Below are 7,029 nucleotides of genomic sequence, written 5' to 3' on the forward strand. Positions count from 1 at the left end.
AATAAAATGTACCCAGTCAGAATAAAATGTACCCTAGGAGACAGAAAAGGAGAATTAGTTGCAAACATAGTGTAAGTATACTTACACATATAAAAAGTGTAAGTAGACTTTAAATAAAGTGTAAAAGTAAGTAAAGTAGAAAAGTATATAAAGTACAAGAATAAAGTACACTTACATAAATTTCAAGTGCCATAATCACCATCTTCTAATGTCCTCTAATGCAAATATTTATTACCATAAATGTATGTTAAATATTACTACCAATTTACATTATCAAACAATTCCATATGCCACCAAAAGTGTAACATAACCTGGTACTAGGGTGAGTATATTGATCAGTTTATCCAGCTGTTCCTATTTTGCTTTTGCAGAAGAGTTCAGTTTTCTAGGGGCCTTGAAGTATAAGATGGCAGTTTATGGAGCTTCCTCTTTGTGGACTATTGTAACAGAAATTCTTGTGTCAGGGCTTCAGAGAATGGCTGCTATTTGGTTGGTTAAGTTTTAAGTTTCAAATATTCAATTGCATAGGCCTGTACACCCGTGTCGGACACCTGGAAGAAGTTCCTGTCTCCTGACTTTGGATTGAACAGCTTCAGCCATTTTGGCCACTTGGGGAGTAAACCAGCAGATAGAAGACTTTTTTTTTCTCTCTCCCTCTCTCTGTAACTCTACCTCACAAATAAATAAATAAAATCTAAAAAATAAAAATAAAAGAAAGGTATAGTGACAGAGAGAAAGGAAAAGACAGAAAGAGATCTTCCACCTGTTAATGAGGTTCTCCCACGTGGGTGGCAGGGACCCAAAACTTGGGACATCTTCCAGTGCTTGCCCAGGTGTATTAGCAGGGAGTTGGAATGCAAGTGGAGCAACCAACACTCAAACACATGCTCCCATATGGTATGCTGGTATCACAGGCAGCAGCTTTACCTGCTGTAACACGATGCCAGCTCCATCATCAGGCAATATTTCTAATCGTGGAGCATAAGTTGTGCCTTCATCTTTAAAGAGAAAAAAAATGATTCTTTCTGTCTTGACCTCAGGATGCCAAATAGAGCTTTTTACTAATAGCCCAAGACTCCTTGGTGGACTGTTTTGAAGCCTGCAGTGTGTACTTTGCTTTCATAAGAGGAGTGTACACATGTTTCTCTCACCTCACTCTAGCTTGGAAAGAATACTATTGAAGATTCTCCAGCTTTTTAAAAAAGATTTATTTGTTTATTTTTTTGAAAGAGACACAGAGGAGAGACAGAAATCTTCCATTCACTGATTCACTCCCCAGATGGCCACAATGACTGGGACTAGGCCAGGTCAAAGCCAGGAGCTTTCTTTGGGGTCTCCCATGTAGGTGGCAGGGGCCCAGAGACTTGGGGCATCTTCTGTTGCTTTCCTAGGCACATTAGCAGAGAGCTGGATCAGAAATGGAGCAGTTGACACTTGAAGCAGCATTCATATCCTCAGAAGAACTACAAAAGAGAGGAGGGTAAAATATGTTAGGCACATAAATTATTGTTTCTTTTTCATTTGTTTGCCTTCCATTGATTTGCTTGTGAGCTCTCAATCTCCATCCTGCCAGTCCTTTACCTCAGTGATGCTCTTTTCTAGCTATTGTAGAATTGAATGGGTAAAATTAAAGCAATGTTTTTCTTCCAAACATTTCTAAGAAATATAAAAAGCAAACATTTGAGAGGGAAACCTACCCCTGTGATATAGAAAAGGACTATTACTTTGTGCCACAAATGGAAGGATAATTTTAGCCAGATAAGTGAAAATAGTACTTGAAGGAAAATATTGGTGCTCTTTCTCTTAATTACAGTCAGAGTATAGATTTTTTTAATTTCCAAGAATATAAATGCAACATTGGTAACTCTCATATTGAAGTCATTGCCAGTGTCTTTGGTAGGTCACAATGGGGTGATACCAATGTCATGATACATTAATGCAGTTAAAAATGGCAGCAGTGGATATTTTTTGTCTCTAGTTTCTCTCTTGACAATTCTATTCAAGAGAGTCATTGATAGCATAAGACCTCTTTTCAGCATGTTCTACATTCTTCTGGGAAGGACCCACCTGTGTAGAGAAAAATCAGATTCATCATTAGCAAAGTCAAAGATAATAAGAAAAAATCATAAAAATTATCTTCTAAAAAAGACTTCAGGATGGAGTTGTAGCATTCTACAACTAGTTTATAGTTCCTTCCAGTTACCATTTTCACTTTAATTAATGTCACCTTTCTATTTATCCTAGACTACTATGAGTTGCTTGAAATTATCTTTTTCATATTCTGATATTAGTGCTTCCTATACTTTCTGATTATGATGTGTGCTTAATAAATATGATTTCAATACTTTGAAAGCTTATTGAATGAGTGATTATATACATTATATATACAATGAACCACCTATCTGTGTTGATAGTACATAAAAAGTTCACAGAAAATGAAAATAAAAGATGTTTATTTTGTGCAAAAGTTTTTGAAATCCTCACAAAGTATTTTTTTTTTTGACAGGCAGAGTTAGACAGTGAGAGAGAGAGACAGAGAGAAAGGGCTTCCTTCCGTTGGTTCACCCCAGAAATGGCTGCTACGGCCAGCACACTGTGCCAATTCGAAGCCAGGAGGCAGGTACTTCTTCCTGGTCTCTCATGTGGGTGCAGGGCCCAAGCACTTGGGCCATCCTCCACTGCCTTCCCAGGCCACAGCAGAGAGCTGGACTGGAAGAGGAGCAACCAGGACTAGAACCTGGAGTGCCGGCTCCGCAGGCGGAGGATTAGCCTAGTGAGCCATGGTGCCAGCCACATAGTATTTTCATAATACACATTTTCCATGGACTTTTTTGAAGATCACTTTGTGTGTGTGTACACTGATGTACAGTGCTATTTATAGTTTTAGGAGTGGAATATGTTTTATGTACATGCTGTTCATTCCTTCAATCTGGCGTGAGGTTATTGTAAACAAATATGTGTAATCCAAAGGATAGAATGTAGGAAGCGTCTTTGAAGTGACTGTCAGAGATTCAGCGAACATGATGTAGAGAGAAAAATGGCATTGACGGCAACACATTGGCTGTTAGTAATATACTGAATTCCATGAAAGCAGCCGGAGGGAGGGTTATCCCCTTCTTGTGTCTGGCATAAGAACCGGCATAGAAGAGGTGCTACAGTAATGGTTATTTAATGATTGAATCACCAAAATCTTGAATGGTTGAATGGGCTGTAATAGAATTATTATAGGTACAACTTTCATGAAAGAAACTCATATCTGAGAAACTCCATAATAAAATTTAACTTTTCAAGTAATAATGATTCTTTTTATTATAATGAGGTTTATACAAAGGGTGCAGAGGTGATAACATTGAAAAATCATGAATAAATTATAAATATGAAGTATGAGACATGCTAACTATCCTGATTTCATCATCATATAGTATATACATATGTCAAAACAACACCTTTACTTTATAAATATATATAATTATGTGAAAACTACTTTTCCACTTAAAAATAGTAAACTTTTAAAAATTATATCTCATTGGATAGAATAAACAAAAATAAAACTCAATACCCATTCATGATTAAACTAAAACAATATAAAAATTAGTAAACTAGAAATAGAAATGAATATTTGTTTTTACATATTTTTAACTTTCACCTATGACAGAAAATGTGGGATATTTTTCTGTGTCTGCCCTATTTTACTCACAATAATGATCTCCAATCCATTCATTTTGCTGCAGATGTCAGGATTTCTCTTTATGACTACACACACACACACACACACGCATGCACACAAACACATATTTCTCACATTGTCTATCCATTCATCTATTGATGGACATCTAAGGTTGATTCTTTAACTTAGCTGTTGTGAATATCACTGCAATAAACATAGAAGTTCACCTATTTTTTGTTTATGCTGCTTCATTTCCCTTGGATATAATCCCAGAAGAGAAATTCCTGGATCACATGGTAGATCTAGATTTAGTCTTTTGAAGAAACTCCATACTTCTTTTCATCATGGTTGTACTAATTTGCAATTCTCCCAACAGTGTTAGGGTTTCCTTTCCTCCACATCCTTACCAGCATTTGTTATTTTGTCTTTTTGATAATAGCTATTCTCATTGGAGTGAGATGGTACCTCACTGTGGTTTTTATTTCCGTTTCCCTGATGGATAGGGATACTGAGTGCTATTTCTAATATTTGTTGGCCATTTGTATTTCTTCTTTTGAAAAATGTCTGTTTAGACCCTTTGCACATTTCTTAAAAGGATTGGTTTTTGGTTGAATTTTTTTGAGGTCCATATATATTCTGGATATTAATCCTTTATGAGGTGTCTAATTTGTGAGTGTTTCCCATTCTGCCATTTTTTCTTCACTCTGTTGATTGTTTCTTTTGCTTTGCAGAATTGTCTTAATTTGTTGTAAACCCATTTGTTTATTTTTGCTTTTATTGCCTTAGTTTTCAGGATCTTTTCCAAAATACCGTTGTTGATGCCAATATTGGCATATATGTATGCATTTCTTTCTGGAATTATGATGCTATTCCATTGATTTATGTGTCAATTTTTGGTGCAAATACTATGCTGTTTTGTTATATCAACTTAGTAATATGTTTACAAATCTAATATTTTGATGCCTCCTACTTTGTTCTGTCGTTCAACATTGCTTCAGCTATTTTGTGTTTCTATATTAATTTGAGGGATTTTTGTTCTAATTCTATGAAGAACCCACCTAGTATTTTGATGAGAATTCTGTTAAATATGTAAATTGCTTTGGGTACTGTGAACATTGCAAATATATTAATTCAATCCATGAACTTGGGACCACTTTCATTTTCTGTGTGCCTTTTATTTCTCTCTTTAATATTTTATACTTTAATTGTAGAGGTCTTCCACATCCTTACTTAAATTTATTCCAGTTAAATTCCTTAGTTAAATTTATTTTTAGGTATTCTGAATAAAATTGCTGTTTCTCAGCAACTTCACTATTGTTCTGTATGCCTATTTATATAAAATAATGATGATTTTGCGTATTGACTTTTGTAGTCTGCAGCTTTGCTGAATTAATTTATGAATCCTAAAATCTCTTGGTGGAGTATTTTGGTTGTTCTATATATAGAATTGTGTCATCTGCAAATAGGAATAATTTGACTTTATCCTTTGCTATTTGCATTTTTTTTATTTCTTGTACCTAATAGCTCTAGTTAAACTTTAAAATACAATTGAATAAGAGTAGACTTCCTTGTGTTGTTCCAGATCTCTGTGAAGATGTTTTCTTTTAGCTTTTTCCTATTCAATAAGTTTGTCATATATAGCCTTTAGTTTTTTAAAGTATATTGTTTCTGTGCCTAGTTTGTTCAAGATTTTTTTTTTCATGAATGAATGTTATATCCTTTTGACTGTCTTTTGTTTGTCTATTAAGATGATATCTACTGAGTCTGATATGTTTATGGATTTATATATATTGAAATATCATTGCAATGAATCCTAGGTAGTCAGATGAATTGTATTTTGATATGCTGTTTAATTTTATTTACTACTACTTTATTGAGGATTTTTACATATGAGTTCACCAAGGATATTAATTAGTCTGTAGTTTTATTTTTGTTGTGTTCCCATACAATTTTAGAATTAAGGTAATGCCGGCTTTGTAGAATCAGTTTTGAAGCAATTCTTCTCTGTCAAGTTTTTAGAATAGTTTGAGAAGAATTAGTAATACTTCTTTCTTAAAAGTTTAGCAGAATTCATCAGTGAAGCCATTTGGCCTTGGGCTTTTCTTTGTTCAGAGAGTGTTATGGTTTTAATCTTATCACTCACTAATGATCTGGTCATGTCTACTATATCATAGTAATTCAATATTGGTTATAATTTATCTAGAATTTTATAGACTCATTCTACATTTCCAATTTTGGCACATAGTTCATAATGGTTTTTAATTATCTTTGCATTTATTTGGTCTCAATTATAATAACTCCCTTTTCATCTCTGATTTTGATATCTGTATTCTCATTTTCTTTCTTAGTCTACCTAAAAGTTTGTCAACTTTAAAAAAAACAATTCTTTAATTAATCTTTCATGTTTCCAAATTTGTATTTCATTTATTCTCAAACATTTGTTACTACTTCTCCTCTTCTAACTTTGAATTTGGTTTGTTCTTATTTTTCTGTGCCCTTGAGCATTGGTATTCATCTATGTATTTACGTTGGTGCTTTTTTGCTATAAACGTTTCTAATACTGCTGTATTTCATATATTTTTGTTTCCTTTTTCATTAGATTCAAGGAATTTTAAAATTTCCTTTTTATTTCTTCAGTGACCCATTGTGTGTTTTTTTTTTTAAGATTTATTTATTTGAAAGGCAGAGTTACAGAGAAGCAGAGGCAGAGAGAGAGGAAGTCTTCCGTCCACTGGTTCACTCCCCAGATGGCAAAATGGCCAGAGCTGCACCCATCTAAATCCAGGAGCCAGGAGCTTCTTCTAGTCTCTAATGTGGGTGTAGGGGCCCAAGGACTTGGGCCATCTTTGACTGCTTCCCCAGGCCATAACAGAGAGCTGCATCAGATGTGGAGCAGCCAGAACTCTAACCAGTGCCTATATGGGATATTGTCACTGCAGGCGGCAGCTTTACCCACTATGCCACAACTCTGGACCCATGCCCCATTGTTAATTCAGGAGCATGCTATTCATTTCTGTGCATTTTATAATTTATAGTTTTGGGTTTTTTTTTTAAGTTTTGTTCCATTGTGGTCATAAAAGATAAGATAAAATTTTGCCTTTTGGAATACATTAAGATTTTTTTTTAGTATAGTATATGGTCTATCCTAGAAAATATTCTGTGTGCTAATGAAAATGGCTATTCTACAGTTATTGGATGGAATGCTGTATACATGTATGTTAGTTCCATTTGGTCCATTGTGTTGTTTAACTGATTTTTTGTTGTTGTTGGCTTTCTCTTTGGATCTCTCCATTAGTCAAAGTGAAGTTTTGATTTTCTGAAAATCATTGTTTTGGAGCCTATGTCCTCCTTTAGAGCTCATA

The sequence above is a fragment of the Oryctolagus cuniculus genome, chromosome 12, assembly GCF_051225735.1.
Source record: "Oryctolagus cuniculus isolate XC-2025 breed Fujian yellow rabbit chromosome 12, ASM5122573v1, whole genome shotgun sequence".
Taxonomy (NCBI): Eukaryota; Metazoa; Chordata; class Mammalia; order Lagomorpha; family Leporidae; genus Oryctolagus; species Oryctolagus cuniculus.